The following is a 22503-nucleotide window of genomic DNA, read 5'->3' on the forward strand; positions in this document are numbered from 1 at the left end:
CCAAAAATACCAGTAAGACATTCCTTTGTCTTCAGAGGAGTGTGTTGAAGGGTACTTCAAATCTACCAGTTCATATTTTGGTTTAAAAAAAAAAAAAAGGTCAGAAAAAACTTCCCCTACTGTAATACAGTTGGAGAACCTTTGAAAACAAACTTGGCCTTGAACACTGATACCCATCGGTTTCATGGTCAAGGGCAATACATTGAGCCTACCTGAGCCACAGAGTCTACCAGCTGCTGTGGGGGTACTGAGAATGTACAACACTATTGTACCAGGATTATGGACCAGTTCTAATGGACTTCACATTTAATTTAATTACATATGGGCTCTGTTCGATTACATTCCAAGGGCAGCTATTTTGTTCAGATTGTGAAATAAGCTCAAATACATGATGCACTGCATGAAGCAAACAGCAAGTGAGAGCATTGTGAAGAGAGATAGAAGCTGCTGGTTACCCTGAGGTCACCATGCCCTCCGATGATTTTCCTTTCCATACCTGTGCTGACACCCATGAGCCTGACTATTCCTTAACCTGGTGAGCCACATATGCCTCCTGAATATGATCTAGTGCTCCAAAAGCCTTCCTCAGAAAAAAATAAACAGAGTTCACTTGGAATTTTATCAGATACATATTCACCGGTAACTGTTATGTCTTCCTAACCTGATATCCCTTTTGTAAAATACTTTCTCTCTGGTAACATTTTTTGGCATAAAGTACCATTTGTCTGATATTTAAGAATGCCTTCTATTGTTTCTACAGGACATCTTCCCCACCAGTTCCCGTTAAGCCTCTGAAGATCTTTATATGTACAGCTATCTGTCAATAGAGGATCATAGTGCATCATTTACCATATATTCTGGTACCCCTGCCTTTTAACTAGAATGCACAACGCCAGTTCAAAATATGATAGCAATGTTTGCATTTAGTGGTTCGGTTTTGTTTGTTTGTTTGATTTGTGTCTCTGATTCTTGTTCCTCTCTTTCCATTTTTCAGTATTGTTGAATTGTTTTTATAAAGCAAGGCAAGAGGTCCTCTGTAAGTTTAATGCCAGCCTGTTCTACATATCAAGTTTTAGTTCAGCCAGAACTAGATAGCGAGATACCCCCCTCCCGCCCAAACACAACAACAAAAACAACATCAACACCAACATGAGTTTCTATTTTCTCAATTGACTGCCTTTCTTTCTTACTGATTGTCCTAGGAACTAAAATTTATATTCTTGATCTTTCTACAACATTACTTGGTGTACTTTTATAGTATCTCACATAAAAGTTGAAGGCCTTGCATCGATGGGTTTCTTTTCTCACACCACAATCTTTATGCTGTACTTGTCTTGTGTGCGGCAGAGACACACTTTATATCACAAACCCCATGGGACAATGTTGTTGTTCTTGTTCTACATATTTTTAAGATTTTAAGATAGAAAAAGTCTTTTATAGTTGCAATTCTAATGTATTTATCCCTTCATGAACATTTAAGATTCTCTCTGATGTGCCTTACTTCAGTCTCAGTGGCTTCCTTTGGCATCTCTTGTGCTGCAGGCCTTTCAGCAATGAATCCTTTACACTTTGTCCTATCTGAAAATCTCCTTGTCTTCATTCTTAAAGTATATTTTAACTAAGCAAATAACAAGGTTCTTTAGTTTGCATTATTACTGTCTTCCTATCCCCCTATACTTTAAAAATATCATTTTTCTTTTAAGCTAATGAGAAGAAAAAGGCTTTTGCAGTGAAGCCTGGCTGACTGAGTTTGAGCCCCAGGACCTACAACATGGTGGAAAAAGGAACAAACTCCTACAAGTTGTCATCTGGCCTCCTTGTGCATACCAAATACACACACTGTCACTACCCATCCCTTACCAGATCCATAAATACTATTGAAAACAATATGTAATTGGGATTTTTTAGACTTTGTCACTTTTGAAAAGACATTTCCCCAAAAGTACTATGGTTCCTTTTAAGACTCTCTTTTCACCGTATTTAAAAATGTGTATACTTTTTCAAACATACTTTCTGCACAACTCTACCTCTCTTCCTATTCTGTGATTCCAATTGCATGTGTGCTAGCCATGTTCTATCTTGTCACACAGTTGCCAGATCCTTGACCCTTTTCTTTATTCAGATATTTGAATACTGTTTTTCTTTCTGGGCCTAAGACTGTCACAGCTTTATCATAAGGATTACTGATGATTTTCCTGGTTACCTCCAAATGCTTAAAGGCCACACAGGAAATTTCTATTTCAGGAGTGACACTTCCATTGATGACTTCCAAAATTTGGCTCATCTTGGAATAAATCTCAGATAATTGCCTTTTTCCCCCCTAAAATTGCTCTCATTTTCTTAGTTCAATATATGTCATGCATTTTGGGCTTGTATACTGTGAATATACAATGTAGGTGATGTAACAGGGATGGTCACATTCTGCTTTCGTTCTTTGGGGAACACTGATCTGCTTTGATAGGCAAGTATATTAGCTACATATAGCTGAACATTGTCTTTGGAGACTATTTAAAGCTCAGGTTAGTTTTTTTGCTTACTTATTTGTTTTATTTTGTTTTTCAGACATGGTCTTATTATCTATGGCTGGCTAGTTTCAAATTCACTATGGAGACCAGGTTGGCCTCAAACTCATAGCAGTCCATCTACCCTTGAATGCTGAGATAAAATTCATGTGCCACCACTTTTAAAATGTGCTCATGTGCTTGTTCTTTATAAGCCTGGCTCATAAACTGCCCCCAAATATGACAACTGTTTACACCCAAAACTAGGAGCTTCTCTCTACCTCTTGCCTTCTCAGGAATTTAAGCTCATGTTCCAGTGGCCACTACTGCCTCCAAGTCTGTGATTGGGTCATCAAGCCTAACAGGCAATTTCTAATAGGAGGTCAGTCAACTCATATGACATTAACGTTAGGTTGCCTTCAGACTAAACATTGTAAAACAGGAACTCAGCTTTTAAGTTCTGAATTGCAGCTCTGCAAAGCACCTACCCATGTGCTTTGTTCTTCCTGCTTTCAGGTAACAGGGCAAGGGTGGATCTAATTATCACTGCCATCCCCGGTCATTTCTGACCTAGTAGAGCATAACTGGCCGTATCAGAAATGGAGATCGAGAAAACACCAAGGGAATAGGCTCTTGTATTTCATGACCCCTTAACCTCCACCCAGAATCTTACCAAGAAACACCTGGTTTTAGAAGAAACAGATGTCAGGCCTGATGCTTCCTTAACCGTCTTGTCAAGGATACATGGAGATTGGACTAAAATCACAGCTTAACATTAAACAACAAAATATCACACAGATACAGCAGCATTTAATCTCAAAGCAATGAGGTTTGTACCAACCATTCCTCCAAAGAGTATCCACGAAGTACTTTGTTATGTTCTTCTATGGCCTTAGATATCTCTACATCTGCCTCATTTACATGGTCACAGGTAATATTCTAAGACAAAATATTGAAAATTCTTCAATATTAAAACACAGAAAGTGGATTATTTATTTCCAAGGATAAATGTGACATCTATGTCTTGACCAGTAATTACAAGTTCCATGTCTTGCAAGCTTCTACATGCAAGGCAGCATGCTAACAACTCTACATCAGTTATCCGTTAATCCTTCATAGCCATTCTGTGGAACAATTCCTAAGACTTAGTCTTATTTCATGGAGGAAGAAACCAGAGTTCAGAGAGGTTAAGTAGGCTGACTAAGATTAAACAGCAAACACCAAAAATCACACAGAAACAGCAAAAAAATTGGAGCACTTGAAATGATTAGGCATTGTCCTTTATTGTGAGGAGAAAAAGAGAAGGCTTTCTAAGCACAGAGGAATAAGTGGGTTTTCTAAGCCTTGGAAATCACTCATTTTTAATTACTCTCCCCAATAATTGCCGGCTTTCATTTTTAAGAGCTTTTCTCGCAGTGTTAAAATGCCAAGCAGAACAAGAATACTGAGGGTTACACTCAAAGATTCATGGGAAAGGAGCATGAGGTGCCAGTTCTCTATGTCAAGTTGTTGCATTTCTTGTCTGTTTTATAGGTAAGTGTTCTGGATAGGCAAGGTACCTACTAGGGAGAAGTCAGATGCATTAGGCACTGAAAAGGAGAGGTCCAGCCCACTTTACCATGGATTCAGTAAAGACTTTTAGATGACAAAACAATGGCCAGCAGTAACATACACTCTGGAGGCAGTTTTGCCCAATTTCATGAACTTTGCATAAAGCCATGGGTTACAGAGGATTATAGAACGATAGGAAAGCAGGCATAGCCAAAGCCAAAGAGGTGTACAAGATGAAGTGGATACAGCAGACAGGGTCTTAACTGGAAGCAAGACAAGGTGTGGGTGTCTCTGTCTTTTGGTTCAAGCAGCTGTTCAATTTACACACACATCTCTCTCTCTCTCTCTCTCTCTCTCTCTCTCTCTCTCTCTCTCTCTCTCTCTCTCTCATACACACACACACACACACACACACAGCTAAGACCTAGACAATGAGATATTGTTAAAGAAGGAAACATAAGAAGGAATGACAGAAAGGACCAGGGGTGTTTATAAAGAGAGGTTCACTGAGCACAGCCTGGCATGAGACATGCATGTGTCTGAGAGACTAGAATTCAGGCTAATGGTGCACTCAAGGCCATGCATGGCTCAGCATATATGAGGCCAATTAGAGATATACATATATATATTGTCTATAAATAAGCAAATAAATAAATAAATATTTTACAAACTCAAATAAAATAGTATAACTCACTGACCACATGTTGGGGGAAAGGATCTGATTGGAATTGTAAGGTCAAAGGACGCACTTGTGTGTGTGTGTGTGTGTGTGTGTGTGTGTATGAGAGAGAGAGAGAGAGAGAGAGAGAGATCTTTCCTCAACCATCAAAGTATCAGTGTCCCTAAAACAAAAGTCTGACATGCAAAGTTTTATGTGCTATGAGAAACTTTGGGGATGGAGACTAAAGACTGAGGAGAAAACCAATTTCTTGTGCTTAGGTCCAAAAAATGCACTTTGTATAGGAATGTGATTGGGCCAAATGACTGTGACCTAGTGGTCTGAGACCAACCGAACTGAGAAGGGGACCTGAGCAAGGCCTAGGAGTACAGTAACTTCTTGGCTCTCCTGTGTGCCTTTCCACTTACTAGGTTTGGAACACACTCCTTCTAGAATGAGTTTTATGACTGACTGCTGTTAGACATGGTGGGTCAGAAAAAAAATGAAAGACCAGTCTTACACACAGCATGGGGCAAGGGGGGGGATAGGTATACTGCAGCTTTCCTCAGGTTTTATGGCTGGTTTTAAGTGAAAGAGCTTCAGATTCCTACAGCCTGCCATGGAGACGGAGGGCATGCAAGAGAAAATTGGAGAGAAGGCACTGCCAACTCTCCCAGCATGCCTAACTGCTATGACTTGGGAGACTGTCTTCTGAACTTTGTCAATTCATTTCTTCTTCAGCTGTTTTTTGTTTGTTTTAAGTTGCATATAGAACTCACCCAGAGAAAACACTCAGTCATAAAGGGAAGGGAGATATCTACTTGGTCTTTGATTTGCTTGATAAAATTCATCATTCACAATCTTCTTTAGCAGTAGAGCTATCTCTGAGCAAAACAAACTGTGGGAACAGGGACCAGGAGATGTGGGCAAAGGGGAGATGGAGCCCACAAAGATTCCTGGGATTCAGACTCCAGAGACCGACATCAGGATGGAAATCAAATTTTGTTTAATATATAAGCTTATATGTAGCTTTTTCAGCTAATTAGGGCATGGTTATGTTTCCAAGAGAAAATGAAGGGCATGTGTTGTTCAGCCAAATCTGACTCATGTACCCACAAGCCTGTTTGGAAGAGGCCAGATCACCTGGGGAGATATCTGTGAAGACAGGGGAAGCAACCACTGCCCTGGCCTCAGGTCCTTTGTGTAGTCTCACCAGAGTGCAGGGAGCCATGTCTGACCATATACTGTGTAAGTCAAATCAGGACTCTTCCAGAAGAGCCATAGAAGCCCTTGGTTCTTCACACTCCATCCCACTTCTTCCTCCACCGGGTTTACTTCCACATCCCCTACACCAACCCTCCACTCTTGTAGAATGCCTTCCTGGACAGACGCTTCCTCTTGCTGCTACTAATTTCATCTTGATCCTGCCGTCATCCTCAAAGCCACACATGGCATTACAACTTGACTCTGACTACTTAACCCTTCTTTTCATACATAAAGACTATTGAATGTATGCTTATCTAGCAGGGGAAGAACAATCTAATGGCACGTCAATCTAGTACAAGTGCAGATGCACTTCACGGGAAGTGAGGGCAATGCTATCCTTCAGAAAGTGAAGCCATCATTCTTTTATTTAGCTGACATAATATTTATATTCCAACTGTAAAGTGGTAGCTACAAATAGCAGCAAAGAAAAGGTAAATTTTCTGAGGGAATCTAGCTGTAAACTCTTACCATTATAAAAGTTCTATTTATATGCAAAAGAATGTGACTAATACTATACAGGCATCCCCATAGTAGGTCAGTTCTATACAGTCTTTGCAAAGAAATGAAATTAAGCAAACACTACCATGTAGATGAGTACTACCTCGTTGGGGTCTTCAGTGTGAGATGAAGAGTTTTTGCAAAGATCTGACCAAGCAGGTTGTCCCAGGGCACCTAAAGAGAAAAAGAAGTTCAGATGGCCACTTCAGTGGCAGTTGGACAGCTTCTAGACACAGTGTCACACAATGCAACTGTGAAGAACACTAAGGTGGTGTCCATGACTTAGGAATTGTTCAAAGGGCTCTAGTGCAGCTTCTGTAGCCATTGTCATTACTCTGCAGGAGGATGTGGCTCAGAGGAGTGACTGTGATTCATATAGTACCACACAAAGGCAGGGTTGGAGTAGTTCTTTACCTGTCCACATTCTGATTCCTACCCCCAGACATTCCTAGTTGCAGCATCTGGCCTCTTCAAGAATTAGGCAGTCCTAATACTGGATTTTCAGTGAGGTTGACCCAGGTAATAGTCACACTAAAGAGTCACTTGTGGATCACTTAAGCTTCCTCTCCTTTGAAACACTAGAGCCAACTATAATTGATTACTAGTAAGATAACTTAGTTATCTGTGAATTATATCTTAGGTTGAAAAAAATGTCTTAGGGCTTCTATTGCTGGAATAAAGCACCATGGCCAAAATCATTGAGGGAAATCAAGGCAGGAACTCAAGCAGGGCAGGAAACCATAGACAGTAACTGATGTAGACAACAGGAGTGCTGCTTACTGGCTTGTCCCTCTGACTTGCTGGCCTGCTACCAGTCCTGGGATTGCACTACCCACAACAGTCTGGGACCTTGTACATCAGTCACTAATCAGGAAACTGCCTAACAGGCTTGCCTACAGCCAGATCTTATGGGTTTACGGAGGCATTTCTCTTCCCTGAGATGATTTTAGCTTGTGTCAAGTTGATATAAAGTAGTGAACATAGGCTTTTGGTACAGCTACCTAGGTTTATATCCTACACAGCTGCTAATCTAATTCATCTTTTCACTCTACCTCTATCAAATGGGCATCATAATATATGAGGGATGCAATTTACAGGATAATTTTCTTTCCTTATGTGAAAGTGACTAAGAGACCAACAGACTCTAATGCTCACCAATGACTCAATGACATCCCCACTAGACAGCTTCTCTCTGCTGAAATCTCTCCCTCTTCCTTTCCTTCATAGGCCAGGTTTTGAAATTTAAAAAAAAAAAATCCCAAAGTCACAGACACTAGTTTATTCTCTGGGATTTTTGGAAGGGTCATTATTTCCTTTTTAAAATCTAATTATGTTGCTCCATATCATGATAGCTGCTCTGCTCATAAAGAGACTGAAATCATGCATCCATTATCCAGCAAATATTTACTGAGGCTACAGAGCTATCATGCAGTATTTTCTATATCTCTGAACATAAAAGCCTTACATTCTACCTGCATCCTCATATGGGAAAAAGAGACAAATAAAATAAATATGTCATGTGCCTGAGTAATTAAATGGTGCTAAGTGTTCTGGGAAATGTTGTCCTCCTCCTGTCCCCTACCTCCCCCCTACACACATACATACATACACACACACACACACACACACACACACACACACAGAGAGAGAGAGAGAGAGAGAGAGAGAGAGAGAGAGAGAGAGAGAGAGAGAGAGAAATTGAGTTCTAATTTCCAGGTCCTAAGAATGGAATAGGATTGTTGAAGACAAAGTCTAAGAAGGTATCATACTGGAATGGGATGTATCACATTCCACAGGAGTGCCTTACAGCTAAGAGGAAGACTAAGTGAATACAGGGACACAGCAGGCCAAAGACTGCCCCTGATGACAGAGCTAATGTGAGGCCACTGCAAGGCAAGAGACTCTAAGTTTCCTTAGCAAGTCACTAGAAGCCAGGCCGCGGTGGAGTCCCATCCCCACCTCCCCAACCTGTCCATTCCCAAGGAGCTTTCTCTTTGAAATGTGGTCCTAATTACATTCTGATTTCAGACGATCTCAAGAGCTGCCAGACAAAAACACATCTTAAGCTTCTATGTTTTGTGTGCTGCCCTATGACATGAACACAGTGAATCTGGGGAGATGTTTACATTTTTAAACAAGGAGATTAAGAAAGATCTCACTAGGAATAAACATCTCAGGCAAAACCCAAATGAGATGCAGAAAGCAGACAAAAAGGCAGCTTTGAATAAAGACATTTTCCAGGCAGAGGGTGCAGAATGTGCCTGACAATGTTGATCCATTGGAAGGAAAACTGGTCTGGCTGCTAAAGAGAGGTCAGAGTGGCAGGAGATTAGAAATCAGGAACCAGGAGTTCAAAACAATGGACCGACCGCTGTGATCACTCGCGGGGTTTTATTTGCTGTAAGTTATGAAGCCACAGCAAGATTCTGAGTTGAGTTGGACCAAGAGCTGGCTTGCATTGTAGTAAGGTCTTCAGTGAGAATAAACTAAAGATGAGACCACTAAGAAATCTCTCTCGAAAACCTGAAGAGGAAAACTGAAGTCAGTCTGTGTGGACTGAGTGGGGACTGGACAGCCCTAGGCTGTATATTCAAAAGGCAAGATGCTAATGGCTGGGAACACGCTGGAGGCAGAAGTATACTTCTGACTTCTTAGTGACGCAGCAGTGGGTTAAAGTAGATAGCAAGGCAATTCTACAGTACTAACAATCTGAAGAAGTGATCTCCCTAAAAGTCAGTCATGACAAAGACACCGGGGACATATTTGGAAGATGCGGACTTAGAAACCAGAATCTCTAAGAAACCTCCTAAAGTCAAGAAAAAGACAGAGAGGAACACACAGAGAAATGGGAGTTGTTCAAAGAAGAAACTACAATGGATTGTGAACTTAAGAAGCTCAGTCGGCAGTCAGCAAGAAAATGGAAATTAAAATAATAAGATTTCATTTTCTTTCCATCCCAAGTAGTTAACATGAAAAGGCCTGGCAAAATTCAATGTTGTCCAAGATGTGAGGAAAATAATGTAATATTCCAATTACTCCTGGCAGAATCATGAATTGGAACATTATTCTAGTGAGAGCTTTTATTGTATTTATCAAAAGCAGTATTGCATATCCCATGCATAGTGATTGGACCTGCGGATGTGCAGAGCTTGATAAGCATGCACACAAAGAGGTACATGCTAAGAAAAGTAGCATAACATTTTTTAGTATAACAAAACTTTGCAATGATCTAAAAATTCACCCCAAAAGAAAATAAGTAAGTAAAATTTGCTTCACATGTAATATGCAACAGTCTTTAAAGGGAATTGGCTGGTTTTATATACACATATCAGTACACATTTCACATCATAAATAATTATTAAACAACAAAATGAACTTGAAGCACACATACACAATCACACATATTCTTGGGTATGCACACATACATATGGGAAAATACAAAGAATGAATTGGGACACATCCAGATTCACAGGATTAGGGGCAGGAAGTGAATACTTCAGAGAGATTAGAGAGTGAAAGAAAAGACAGGCAATTATAGGGAATCTAGGTCCATCAATAAGCTTTTTGAAAAGAAAAGGAAAAGAAAAAAAAAAAAAAGCAAGCCTCTGAAAGCATACCCACCCAGTGAGAAGGTGCTCACCTTGGAGACTGGGAATTTGGATGTTTATGGTTTCATTCCTGTTTGTACCTGTTTGTACCTTACAGGTTTTTCAAATAAAAGACAGGAAGAAAGATGAATGGAGGGGGCAAGGGAAAAAAGAAGAGAGGAGAGAGGTGGGGTCAAGGAGGAAGAGACAGTAAGGTGAGGGAGAGGGCAAGCTTGGGTGGATGGGTGGGTGGGTGGGTGGCAGAGAGAAACAGACAGGATGAGGCAGGGTCAGAGATAGTCAGGGAAGACCAGGGAGGGCCAGGGAGGACCAGGGATGGTCAGGGAGGGTTAGGGATGCCTAGGGAGGGTCAGAGAGGGCCATGGAGGGTGAGGGAGAGTGAGGGAGGGTCAGAAAGGGCCAGAGACAGGGTGGGGGCAGGGTGCAGGACAGTTTGGGAAGGCCATGGAGGATCAGAGAGGGTCAGGGACAGAATTGTCTGCATGTCTTGGAGCGCATTTAAATTGGTCATAAGAGTTGTTCCCTAAACTACAGATTTCCAAACTGTGGGGTATTTTTCCATTGCAACTTTACTTTCCTTGCTGCTTATTTTGTTTGTGGTGCTGGAGATCAAAGCCAGGACCTCAGACACTCTAGATGAGTGTTCTACCACTGCCTTATACCCCAACCCCACAGTTGTGCTTCAGTTGGCAGTAGAGACCAACACTGATTAATCCCAGGCTGCCTCAGTCTGTAGGACAGGATGGAAGTTCATTCAGGACAAGGAAACCAATGCCATCTGTAGGGACAAGGAGGCCTGTGCCACTGGATCCCAGAATGCCAGCACTAGTGCTAGCATCCCAATTCTTGGAGCCACTAACAGCAACGGGAAGAGAGGAACACAGGTTTGCTGACAGAGTAAACCAAAAAAGTATTCCATGGACATCTTTTCAACCTTTCAGAAATGCATGTTGCAATTTTTTAGAATCAAGGGAACAATATGCTTGATTAGTTCTCCACCGACTTAGTCATTTTGCTTTTTTCAAATTTCTTTCCCTGCAGCATGCTCATTATTAACCTTATATGTTCGAGGGCTGGAGACAAGGGTTTTCTTCCTATAAAGTAGAATCTTCACTTTCAAAACTGACAATGCTTTAAGGATAACTCATTTTGGTCACTCATAATCAAAAGATCCTCTCTGAAACTTGGGAGTCACCTGGCAAAGGGCCAGCATTTGTGAAGAATGGTCCTTGTTTTTTTGGAGGAAGACTCTATAGAGGAGAAAAACCTTACAGGAAATTTCACCATCATGAAATGCAACCCTGACCTGAGCCTCCAATTTTGAACCAATAGATACAAATTATTTGAAAGTGTATTACATACACGCTTACTTCAGAGGCCTTAGCTTCTAACTTTGAAAAGGCAGCACACCGTTGAGTACTTGACCATACCAAATCTTTCCACACAGGAAGCTACAAAGCAGAAGGCATCAATCGAAGGTTGGATTTGCCTCAACTGCTTGGCTCATGTCATACTCTCGATATTCAGATACTATCATTTTGTGTATCACTATACAGATCAGTTTGTACAAATCATTTGGATTGATTTCCAACAGGAAAATAAACAAGGCAGAGAGATATGTGAGTATGTTACAGATATAAGTGTGTAATTTTGTGCCTTGCACTTGGACAATGCTAAACATGCTTCCACATTTAGAATACACTTTTCAGAGCCTCTTCTACACAGAATAGTTTAATTTGTCTGCCTAAGTGTTCATAATTATGTTGTGAGCTGTGACAAACACTGAGAAGTACTTGCTGCATCTCTACAGACAAGCACACAACAGAGAGCACTCAGCAGGGGGCCATTCCTACTAACAGGATGAGTTTTCAATCCCATGAAAATGAAGAGTCCTCCAACCTTTGATTCCATTTCTAAATAAAAACACAGCCAAGATTATAGGCCTGAGGATGCTTTTTAGCAAGATAGGATCCAATCTTGGTAAGGATGTGGGTTTGGACCCTGAGACTTATAAGTCAAACAGGTACAGGCCCCTACCCAAGCCATTAGTCTTCACACTCATGTTCCCATTGGTAAGCAGGGTTTATAACTCTGCCTTTTCAAAGGAGTTATCAGGGGATTTCACGCATGATTCACACAAAGGGCATGCTACATGGTTAAACCAGGACAGGCATCACCATAACTTCATGTCCTCATCAGAGTCACCATCACTATGTTAACGAGATCTTCATTTTCACCCACCATCCTCACTGCCATTCAAGATTCACCATTTGGTAATTAATTGCTTTCACTGATTTAATGAAAAATTTGTTGAGTATATAAGTGTCAGACTCATTGCTGGGATTTGGGGTTCTAAAACAATAATAAAATAATAAATCTCCAGAGAGCTGTTCAAGAAGACACTGGTCAAATAGGATGACTCCATTTCTTTCTAGCTGAAAGTAGAATGATGGGAGAAAAGAATGTGTTGGTCCTAGACAGACAAACAAAGAAGTGAGTTAGATCTGGGACCAGCCACACAAGGAAGACATAAGCAAGCGGCAGGAGGATGGTTTCCTAAGAACACAAATACAGCCCCTCCTCACTGTTATTCAAAGTCAGCAAAAAAAAAAAAAAAAAAAAAAAAAAAAAAAAAAAACAAAAAACATACGAGTCATCAGATTTAGGAGAAATTTATGTGAATCACCTGATACTGCTGAATTTCAGAGGAACACCACTCAAGACAGAGATGAACCTGGTTTCACACTTACTTCACAACACCTGTTCCTGTGTTTGGGAAGTATGCTACAGTGAGCATTCATCTTGGAATGAACACAGCCCACCTATTATTTATTTTACTATCATTTTTTTTGGAGACAAAGTTTTAGCTCTGTAGTCTAGGATAGCTTGGAACTTGCTATCCAGCTCAGGTTTTCCTAAAATGTGCAGTAATAGCACCAGAAAAAAAAAGGGGGGGGGGAAATGCTATGATTTTTCTTTTTCCCATTAGGATATCAATGCTTCACAGGGCAAATAATGCCTTTCTGACCAAGATATCTGCATAAAATTTAGTTCATTTCATGGCCCTAGCAACTCACACTGCTAGACAAACACATTTCTATTTCTTAGTTAATTATGTTACATATAACACATGCATATAATAGCTATAGATTCTTTGCAGATTGATAGAAGGGAAAGAAAAGAATAAAAGAGTGGAATGGAGGGCAGGGGAGGGGAGGAGAGGAGAAGAGGTGGAGGGGAGGGGCTAGGAGAGGGAGGGGGAGAGGCACATGTGTCACTGTACCCTAGTCCTAGCATACAGTAAAATGCTCCAATGTGCCTCTTGCAGTTTTCACTGTAGTTACTCAGTGAAGACTAAAAAACAAAAGTTTCCTGGCTTAACTTGGGTACATTAGGAATGGGGAAATCCTATCAGACCAAAATCCCACCACAAAACATAACTATAGGAGACCAGAGTGCACTACTCAAATAGTGTGCCCCCTAAAATCACAGAAAGAAATCTAGCCAGGAAACCTCACTCTGCTTACCATGGCCTTCCTGGGCATCTCACCATAAATGGGCTTCATTCATTAGGTTTGTGGTGGTGTTTGAACCTGAACTCAAAGCATCTCTGAGTAGCTCTCAGGAGTATCTTTCATGAGAGACACATACATACTACTAAGCTTCTTCTATTTTCCCCCATTAAGTGATTCTTTGTTGCAGGGCTCTGTCCCTGCCAAAACCCAAAGTAATAAAGAAAAATCTTCTTTTTCTTTACATATACTTGTCAACATTCCCAATAATGAGGGAGAACACAAGGCAGGGAAAGAGTTCAGCGTGATTCCTATTTAATACCCCAAATGTCCCTGGAGAGCGGGAAATAACCACATGATAAGACAGCATTTGTTATTTCTGGAAATGTGTCTTAATATCAGAATATTTCTCTTTGTTACTCTAGTGCTAGAAAAACTAAGAGAAATGTCAGAGTTTGAACTAATGCCTGATTCTGTGACAGAATGAGAATATATTTGCAATCTCCTAATGTTTTCTTGATTTGAGAGAAGACATAAAAGACAAATGAAAACCCTGCCTGTCCTTTTGTTTTCCTTGCACAGGGAAAACAAAATTATAGAATGATCTGTCCGGTTAACCATGAGGAAGATGAAAGAGAATTTAAAATACAGTTTTTCAATACTGGAGTGCTGTAAAGTTCTGATTTCATGACTAATTCAATTCAATTCACACATACATACACGCATGTCCTGTATACGCGCACACACACACACACACACATTTCAGCTGGAGAAATATTAAATATCTCATTCTAGAGCCAACATGTTAATGGGACCCTTTAAATTAATCTCTGGCTACTGTAGTGTGGCCAACCTACTGTAGGCTAAAGTAATTTAACAGCCACAAGCAGTGGACAGCGTGCTTCAAGTAGTTTCTACCATGCCTTGATTCTCTGGCAAATATAAAATCTTGCTGGTTAAATCATTTCTGCATTGTCCTAAGAAACTTCCCAGTGCTAATGTGTGCACACCACTACCCCCAACGAACTGCTCAAATTGCACAGAGAACGTTAAGCAGTGGTACTTGAGGCAACTGTTACAAGTTAAAGAGGAAACCCAGAGGTAGGGGGCAGGATAGCTGATGGGATTCTCAAAAGGCACAGGGGGAAGGAGAAGCTGAATAACATGTATTTTTTTAAAGGTAAGTTATCCCTTAGAGCAATTACCAGAATGTGAGAGTTCCCCTCATACTTCTCAACCTTATACTCTGAAAAAGAATCTCTTCTAATACAAGACTAAGAGAACCAATTACTTCAGCACCAAGCCACATCCTAAATCCCTTGGACTTGACAGTTAAAGGTTTTTTCCCCCTTAGAAAATGTTCTTCTAGAAATCTTCACTAACAACTCTGACTTTCTACATTTAGACTCTGAAAAGATGAATGAGAACTAAGCAATTATGTACCAAAGTAGAGAGGGTACTGAGTAGGGCCTACAGTTTTAGCTCAACCACCACGGAGCTCTGAGGTCTAGTTCCTAAGCAGAGCAAAAAGCAGCAAGCATAACAATGAACAAATACAAGGCATTTGGTATGCAGAGGGCTTTCCAGCGGCTGGTTCATCCCTGCACAATAACCTTTAAGAGAGGAACCTCCACCACACCATGTGGCAGACAGCAAGTAAGGAGCATGCTAATCAGCTTTGCCAGGCTGGAGCTGAATATCTGAGTCCCTGTGAAGGAGTGCCACATGGCCTCAGTGGCTGCAGCCCATGCTCACTTGGCTTTGTTACCCTGGGCCAGTGGCAGTGCAGTGCACCACAGTGGGAGTGCATGGTGAGGAGGACTGAGCTGAGGAGCAACAGGACAGGCCGGAGGAGCTTGTGTGCCCATATCCATGTCAAGGACATTCTCTTAATGCCCTAACGTCTCCCAGTTAGACCTCACATCCTGAAGACTCCAGTAGAGCCAAACAGAACCATGGGCTGCAGACCAAACCTAAATACACGAATCTTGGGAAGAAAGTCTTGACCACAGTTGTAGAGAATAACTTACCTACATCCACCAACTGAAGTGGTGAGATCAGGATTCCAGCATAAAAACTCCAACCCAGAACCCAACCTTTAGCAACACACTGTGTATTCAAGTGTGATGAACCCCTAAGATGCACTAGGAAGCTGCTTCCAGCAACCAGGGGCTATGATTTATAAGGCATTATAGCAAAATAGAAACATCTCAACACTGGAACTTTTCCAGGCCCAGGCGGTAGTTTCCTCTCTAAGCCTAAGATGATATACTACAGGTGCACCTTGGCTTATGGTGCATGCAGATTCTAGAAAAACCACCACAAGTCAAAGATACCCTAAGGAGAAAGTGCATTGACTAGTCATCCTAGCTTAGTGACACAATCCCCTCATGGTCTCATGGCTGATTGGAATCATGCTCACTTCTGTGGCTTAGCATAAGAAAGAGAATCATGCCTACCTATCACTACACCAAAAGGAGATCTCCATGGAGAATCTGAAGTCTGGTTTCCATTAAATACATACTGGTTTCATACTGTTATCAAATTTAAACATTAAGCCACATCATCTCAAGTCAGATACCACCTGCACTTACCTTACAGGATGGCCTTGTGGTTAGAAAGACAGTGGTCACCAGTCCACTGTAGTAGGCTTGCTCTAGACCTGGCACTGTCTAAGCATTTTCTCCAGTTGACTCATGAGATATTCACATGTACCTTTCCAATAGTGTTCTTTTGATTCCTGTTGTAAACACCAGGAAACATGGACAGATTCAATTAATTATTTGATGTAAATCAAAATCTGTCTCTGTCTGTCTTGTCTCTCTGTCTGTGTCTCTTTCTCTGTATGTGTACGTGTGTATAGTGCATGTTTGTGTAATATTTGTGTATTTGTATCATGCACATGTAGAGGCCAAAGAGGGCCCAGGGTATCCTGTTCTTCACTCTCCGCTTTATTCCCTTGAGACAGGTTCTCACACCAGACCTGAAGCCCTTCCCCTGTCTGGCAGTTAGCAAGCACTAGTGATGCTCCTATCTCCACCCCTTCCTCACCATGTCCACAAGCAGTGCTGGCATTAGAGGGGCATGTGGCCTTGGCCGGATTTTTACATAGTTTCTGGGATCCAAGCTCAGGTCCTCATGCTCTACAAGAGGCTGTTCACCTTTGAGCCACTTTCCAGCTTCCTAAATTGCAGTCACTAAACTGTGAATCCTGGATTCTCTTTCTCAAGGAATGGTTCAAACACACTGGATGAACTCACTGTGATAGTCAAATGGCATCTTTCCTACGTCCCAATGTCTGGGATAATTTAATCCATAATTCAAGATAAACTGGAAAATGAAAAAAATCATGTGAATATCAGTATGTAAATACTGTCATTTAGCAGTGTGTGTGTGTGTGTGTGTGTGTGTGTGTAGTGTGTGTGTGTAGTGTGTGTGTGTAGTGTGTGTGTGTAGTGTGTGTTTCTGTGTAATTTTAACAAAAACAACCCTCAGTGCTGGGGAGATCACTCAGTGAGTAAAGCTATTGTCCCACAGGAGTGAAGAGTCTAAACCCCAGAGCTCGCATAAAGGCAGGAGCAGTAAGGCTGTCTTTAATGTGCCTAAGGTGAAGTGAGATGCAGAGACAGGAAGATCCCCAGATGTCCATGGGCCATACAGCCTGGTCGGTGCCTTCAGCAATACACAGGAAACCCTTTCTTAAGCAACATGGAAGGCAAAGCCACACATGGATACAAAGCATGGACACAAAAGCCCACATGAACATAGCTCACATATATCTGCTGTGTGACACAGAATCATTTGGTGACTTGGGGAGCCATTCCCTTTGGGTTGATAGAGTGTTGTTCTAAGCTGCATAAACCTGGGTTTCCTGCTCTTGCTAGAAAAGAAATCTGTTCTCTCATTCTTTTAAGATATTATTTTTAAGATACAGTTTACTTAACCGAATAGATGGAAAATATTTCAACATGTAATAAAAATAATTTATAATACATTAACATTTTTATGTTAAGCATTCAAGATTCAGAGTGTTCTTTATATTTATAGCCAATCTGAGGCTCAGAGTGCCTCTGAGCGCTGAGGGTCCACATGTCAGTAGCAGCTAGCATTAGTACTACTTCATAAGGCTAGGACCACACAATCCTAGTGGGAGTGGCTTAGAAGAGCCATGGTTATTGGTATTTCTAAGTTTCTTTTCTTAGGCTGAACAGATTTCCTAACACAGGGTCTGTCTAAACCTGGAATGAACAGGATCCCATAATGGAGTCTTCTACTAAAGCCTCTTGTTGCCTGCAGTTCTGCTGACCTTGGCCCTTCCTCCAGAGGCTGAAGGGAGCTTGAGAGGGCTCTTCCCAGCTCTGCAGGAGGCAAGGACTGAGGGATCTCACTGGTATTTAGAATCTTTTCAACGTCCGCTTAATATTCTTTAACTCTCACTTAACTCACAGTGACAATAATTCCTGATCCTTTCTGGAATCATACCATCAGCCCCTCCCATCCCTCTTTTATGTCCGTCTCTGGCTTTTGAAGCTACTCCTGTAATTATAGTCATTCATTGTCTAACAACAGGGACACATTCTGATAATAGTTCTTAGGCAACTTCATCATCATCAAACAATACGGTGTATACTTATGTAAACTAAGATGGCTAGCACATTTCCAGGCAATATAAAGAATCCTGTTCAGATAGGCTATCTCCCAATCGAAAAGTCAGACTCCAGTACATTAACATTAATTTTATTAGTCTCTTTTCTTACTATTTTAATTAATTTAACATCTATTTACACATACCAAGTTCCTTGCTCAGTAGTACCCATAGGAGGAATGTACCACTTGTTTAGCTACTAGATTACTGGAGCACAATCTTGTTTCCAGTTGGTGGGCATATTTTGGGGGACATATTAAGACATTTTATCCATTTTTCAGTTTTTTTCAACTTGATATTGGGTTTATGTCTTCCCAAAACAAGGGTTTTGTTCCTTTGTTTATTTTTAGGTATACATTTTGAAATTATTTCCTAATCTGTGACTTGTCTTTTCTTCTTCTGAGGAGAGCTTCCAGTGAGTTCCATATCTATTTCTTCATGAATTCCCTTGCTGCTGCATCGTACTAAGTCTCAAAATGCGGTCAACTGATTCTTTCAACTCCATTGCACTTCTGTAACTGTTTTAATTACTCCAGTTATTTTGTTGGCAAATAATTTTTAACATAACCTTGCCTTTATATAAACTAAGATTTTTAAAAGGAAAGACATGAAACTTACAAGTAAGTAATTTTGGACGTAAACACAATCCTTACTCTGGTGAGACCTTAAAAACGAGCATAACATGTTCCTGCATTTATTTCCATTTCCTTTTATATCTTTTATCTGCCTTTATCTACAGTTTTGGGATAGAAGTTCATTAGAATCATCTGAACATTTCAGGTATGGTAGGAAGGCTAAATTACATTATATTTTTAATTTCAGTGTTCACTGTCATTGCTACCACACAGAATCATAATGTTGTTGTTGGTTTATTTTCTATAAAAGATGTATTTTATTTATATGAATACACTGTGGCTGTCTTTAGAAACACCAGAAGAGGGCATAGGATCCTATTACAGATGGTTGTGAGCCACCTTGTGGTTGCTGGGAATTGGACTCAGGACCTCTACAAGAGCAGTCAGTGCTCTTAACCACTGAGCCATCTCTCTGGCCCCCTGTTGTATTATTTTTTAATCTTTTATTCCACATCCCTACTGAGCTTGCTTGCTAACTTCAGGGGTTGTGTTCCCCCCTTTCTTTGCAGATCATTCAAGTTTTTTCTGTCTAGAAAATCATGTCATTGGCAAATACCAGTGTTTGTCCTCTGCCTTTCCATTTGTCTGCCTTTCATCCTCTCTTCCTTCCTAACTGCTCTGATTAGAGCTCCCTGTGTGACAGTGAGTAGCAGAGAACACAGATCCCCTGCACTACTTCATTTCACTTATTTTTACAAAAAAAAAAAAAAATCTTCATTATTCTTTAGTCTTTAAAAGAAAGTTAAATTCTTCACTTTCTAAAATACCCAGAATTAGAAAAATGATTTTAACTCTTCAAAGTACTTCCCTTTAACAGAAATTAGCTTTATAAAAAAAAAATTAAGATTAAAAATTTTAAGAGTCAAAATCAACCCAAGAAATCCATTCATGCTTCAGGCCCCTCTCCTCCGGGAACTAGCATTGTTGTATACTCCCATTCAGTAAAATCTGACATCATTTAGTAATCTGTCTTCCTTCCAGTGTGATTCCAAACTCCACACCTTGTAGCACCATAACGACAAAGGGATCAAATCTCAGAAATGTTTCAAAAAAAATTTATCACTCTTCATCCACAATGAGAATTTTTGATCCTATCCAAGTGTCCATTAACTCTAATGGCAGGAGCTGCAACAGCTGTAGTGGCTGTGTTAATCACTCTGACCATGTTGGAAGTGTGTGTGCTATTTATTATTATTTTGGCAGAAATACTTTTTTCTTAAAAGCATTTTTACTATTAAGTATGATATTAGTTGTGGGTTTTGCTTCTTCTTCCTTTCTTCATTTCTGTATGTACATGTGCATGTGCATGTGTACATGAATCATGATACTGGCATGGTAGTCAGAGGACAGCTTGTAGGACTCAGTACTTTCTTACCATGTAGGTAGAGTTGGTAGCATATGTCCCAGCCAGTCACTCACAGGTAAGTGGTGGGTTTTTATAGATACTGTTTATCAACTTAAGGAAATTTCATGACTTCTAAAAGTTCTTTTAAAAAACCAGAGTTGAATTTTGTTAAATACTTCTTCCTTATTGATTATATTTTTTCTTATTTTGAATCTGTTAATGGGATAAATTATATTGATTATCTTTTTAATAAATAACGAAAATTATATTGATTCACTTACTAGGGACCCACGCTTGCATCTTTGAAATACAATCAGCTTTATTATGATGTATAATTTTTTTAATTCAGTTTTACATTTAACTTTACACTCAAACTTGTTAATTAATGTATTTATTTTTTAATCTTCTATTTTTTAATTTTTTATTGGATATTTTCTTTATTTACATTTCAAATGTTATCCCCTCATCCAGTTACCCCCTGAAAACTCCTATCCCATCCCCCTCCCCCTGCATCTATGAGGGTGTTCTACCACCCACCCACCTACTCCTGCCTCCCCACCCTCAAATTCTCCTATACTGGGACATCCATCAAGCCTTCACCGGACCAAGAGCCTCTCTTCCCACTGATGCCTGACAAGGCCATCCTCTGCTGCATATGCAGTTGGAATTATGGGTCCCCTCTCGGTTGGTGGCTTAGTTCCAGGGAGCTCGGGTGGGTGGGGGTGAGGGGTTCTGGTTGGTTGATATTGTTGTTCTTCCTATGGAGTTGCAAACCCCTTCAGCTCCTTAAGTCCTTTTTCTAACTCCTCCATTAGAGACCCCATACTCAGTCCAATGGTTGGCTGTGAGCATCTACCTCTGTATTTGTTAGGCTCTGGCAGAGCCTCTCAGGAGACAGCTATATCAGGCTCCTTTCAGCAAACACTTACTGGCATCCACAATTGTGTATGGATTTGTGACTGTGTACAGGATAGATCCCCACATGGGGAAGTCTCTGGATGGCCTTCCCTTCTGTCTATGCTCTATACCTTATCTCCATATTTACTCCCATGAATATTTTGTTTCCCTTTCTAAGAAGGACTGAAGCACCCACACTTAGGGGAGATCAACACACCACTCTCAGCAATGAACAGATCATGGAAACAGAAACTAAACAGAGACACAGGTGAAACTAACAGAAGTTATGAACCAACTGGATTTAATAGATATTTATAGAATATTTCATCTTCAAATGAAAGAATATGTCTGCTTTTTAGCACCTCATGGTACCTTTTCCAAAACAAACCATATAATTGGTCATAAAACAAGTCTCAACAAATACAAGAAGATTGAAATAATCCCATGCATCCTATCAGATCACCATGGACTAAGGCAGGTCTTCAATACCTAAAAAAACAATGGAAAACCCACATACACATGGAAGCTGAACAACTGGGTCAAGGAAAAAATAAAGAAATAAATTGAAGACTTTTAGAATTTAATGAAAATGAAGGCATACCATACCAAAACTTATGGGACACAATGAAAGCAGTGCTAAGAGGAAAATTCATAGCTCTAAAGGCCTCCAAAAAAAAAAATTGGAGAGAGCATACACTAGCAGCTTAACAGCACACCTGAAAAGCTCTAGAACAAAAAGAAGCAAACATACCCCAGAGGAATAGAGGGCAGGAAATAATCAAACTCAGGGATAAAATTAACCAAATAGAAACAAAAAGAACTATACAAAGAATTCTTTTTTTTTCAAATTTTGTTTGCTATAATTTCATTAAGAATTTTCATTTATATGTTTACCAGAGTTGTGGCAATGTAGCCTTTGTTTAGTTTTTGTACTGCTTTTGATTTTGGGGGAATTTTGGCAATATGTTCATAAAATTAACTAGAAAGAATTTAACTAGTGTAAAATCGACTTCCTCAATGAATGTACTAAGGCATAAACATTTGTGTAGTGTACACTTTTTAAAGATGAATTCAATTTCCTTAGTTGTTATGAGGTATTTATATTACCTATTTCCTATGGATCAACTTCAGGAATTTACTATTTTTTAATAGTGTTGTATTTCATCTAGATTGTCAAATGCTGGGTAAATTCAGTGCTCTGTCATTGTCATCCTGATATCTGTTGTGCCTGTAGTGATAGCCCTTGCTTCATGCATAATATTTAGTCTTCCCTGTTTGGAGGTTTGTCAGCTTTACTGATTTTCAGAGAGAATCAGCAATTCCTACATTATTTGTATTAGAGTTTTTTAATATCACATACCTTTTATTATGTGCTTTAAGTCTACCT

The 22503-nt window shown here is 40.2% G+C and overlaps 1 protein-coding gene across 1 annotated transcript in view; it reads right to left on the bottom strand.

The window, feature by feature from the left end:
* Positions 1 to 22503, bottom strand: part of Fhit (fragile histidine triad diadenosine triphosphatase) — a 1648302-nt gene that overhangs the window by 1174775 nt on the left and 451024 nt on the right. Inside the window, exon 3 of the mRNA XM_052190252.1 lies at positions 6578 to 6648. The gene's annotated coding sequence lies outside the window, so the exon portion shown is untranslated. The remainder of the gene's footprint in view (positions 1 to 6577; positions 6649 to 22503) is intronic.

This window comes from Apodemus sylvaticus, chromosome 8 (genome assembly GCF_947179515.1).
Source record: "Apodemus sylvaticus chromosome 8, mApoSyl1.1, whole genome shotgun sequence".
Taxonomy (NCBI): domain Eukaryota; kingdom Metazoa; phylum Chordata; class Mammalia; order Rodentia; family Muridae; genus Apodemus; species Apodemus sylvaticus.